We start from the raw sequence: 2,502 nt of genomic DNA, 5'->3' as shown, positions 1-2,502 counted from the left end.
TGAAAGTGAAGAAGAAAATATTCAAGAGTGGGATGATTTATTTGAGTGAATAAGAGAGGAGAATTTTCCTGGCCTTTACTGAACTCTAAATATCCCAATGGAAAAAGCACAAAGTATCTGGAGGACTTGTTGTGAACAGGCAATCACCACAGCATATAATCATTAAGCTGGCACAACATAGGTCATCCTTAGAGCAGTAAAGGAAGAATATCAGGTAACTTACTAAGGAAAACCGATGAGATTAATGGCAAATCTCTCACTGATGTCTATAAGCCAGAAGGGACTGGGGACCCATCCTTAGTTTTTTAAAACAAAGTAATGGCCAGCCTAAAATCTTATATCCTGCAAAACTACATTTTCCATGTGAGGGAGAGGAAATATCTTCACAGGTAAGCAATTGCTGAGGAAATTTGTGAAGACCAGACCTACCCTGCAGGAGGTAATCACATGTGCATTATATACTGATCAGCACAACAGACACCCACAAGTGTAAAATCACCCCAAAGCTAAAGTGCTGAGCCCAGATAACCAATGGCTTTAGAAAGCAATTAGAGTCTACCCAACAAAATGAACCAAAAGTTATCACACATATCTTCAATTTCAATACATGTGACTAGCTTGAATTCTGCACTTATCTTGGCGAATGGTTAAGGAAACACAAACCAAGTATTTGCTATCTCCTGGAAATACATATAACCCACAAGGACTCATTTAGACTAAAATAAAAGGCTGGAAAACAATGCTCCATACAAAATTAGAAAGCAAAAGAAAGCTGGTATAGTCATTGTCATATCAGGCAATATAGATTTAAATCAATCAAAGTAAAGAAATACAAAGATGATCACTCTATAATTCAGGAGGAAGACTTAGCAATCATAAACATTTACTCACTCAACAAAGGTGCACCCACCTTCGTAAATCAAACTTTACTCAAACTAAACAAAATGATAGACAGAAACACCATAATGGCCGGGAACTTAAACACCATATAGAACTGGATAGATCAATAAAGAAATGGTGACTCTAAACAACACTCCAAAACACATGCATCTAACAGAAATTTACAGAACATTCTACCCCCAAATGATTGAGTAAACATTCTTCTTATCAGCACATGGATCATTGTCAAAGACTGATCATATCCTGGAACATAAAATTTATCTCAACAAATATAAAATAGTAGAAATTATATCTTGAAATTATATCACAGTAGAATAAAATAAGTCATCAATTCCAACAGAAACAGTCATTCCCATATAAAGTTGTGGAAACTAAACAACCAAACACCAAATGATGTTGCATTAATTAAGAGATAAAGATGTAAGTGAGAATATTCCTTGAACAAAATTACAATGGGACCAAATCCTTGGGATTCAGCAAAAGCTGTCCTGAGAGGAAAACTCATAGCCTTAAAAGCCCACATCCAAAAGACAGAAAAAAATTCAAATCACAATCTAATGAATCATCTCAAGTATTGGGAAAGAAAGACCAATCCAAAACCCAGAAGAAGAATGGAAATAATCCTCACCAGATTCCAAATTTCCTGGCTCCTTTGTCTGGGACTGTCTAATATCCAGTCCTGAAAACAATTAAATGCTGCTGTTTGTGAATGACCCAGACTAAGGCATTTTATTGTGGCAGCAAGAAGTAAGACAAAGATTTTCAATCCCTTTTCACTTTTCCCTTTCTTTAAACACAATTGAAATATCTAAGTGAGCACAAGAACTATAAATCATTTGAATATATAATAAACTCCTATTCTACTTGATACACTTAAGATATTATTACCAATCTGTATGCTTTCATCTTTGTTAAAGTATAACTTCTATTTTTTACAACAATGCCAAAAGCTAAGGAAAAGACCAACTAGACCACATTTTAAACCAGCAAGATAACTCTCATGTGGGGCAGAAAAAACAGTATCATTCTGTGCTCAGGTCCATGAACTCTAAAATCAAATTACCAGGGCTACAATATTGACTCAACCACAAACTAGCTGTGAAACATGGGGCAAGTTGTTTAATATCTTTACCTCATATTCCTCATGATCACACCAGCCATACTAATGATGCCTACCTTACACAGAGTCTCATATGTATTAAGTGAGATAATCCATCAAAGCACAAAAAAATTAAAATAAAATAAAATGGCTGTACCACCCAAACTGATTTACAGATTGAATGCAATTCCATACAAATATCAATACTATTTTTTGTATGTAGAAAAAAATAGGTCAATGCTTCGTATGGAACCAGAAATAAATCCCAAATGCCCAACACAACCTTACATAATAAGAACAAAGTGAGAGGTAGCACTTTACCAGACACCCAGTTATACTGCAGGGCTATAGTAACCAAAACAGCACAAAAACAGAGACTTAGACCTATGTATTCTGAGAACCCAGAGATAAAACCATCCTCATATTCTTATCTAATTTTTTGACAAGACATATAAAAATATACACTGGAGATAAGAATCCCTGTTGAATAATTGGTGCTAGGA

The sequence above is a fragment of the Otolemur garnettii genome, unplaced genomic scaffold (genome assembly GCF_000181295.1).
Source record: "Otolemur garnettii isolate 467f Iridium unplaced genomic scaffold, OtoGar3 scaffold00258, whole genome shotgun sequence".
Taxonomy (NCBI): Eukaryota; Metazoa; Chordata; class Mammalia; order Primates; family Galagidae; genus Otolemur; species Otolemur garnettii.
This window is presented reverse-complemented; position numbering follows the sequence as displayed.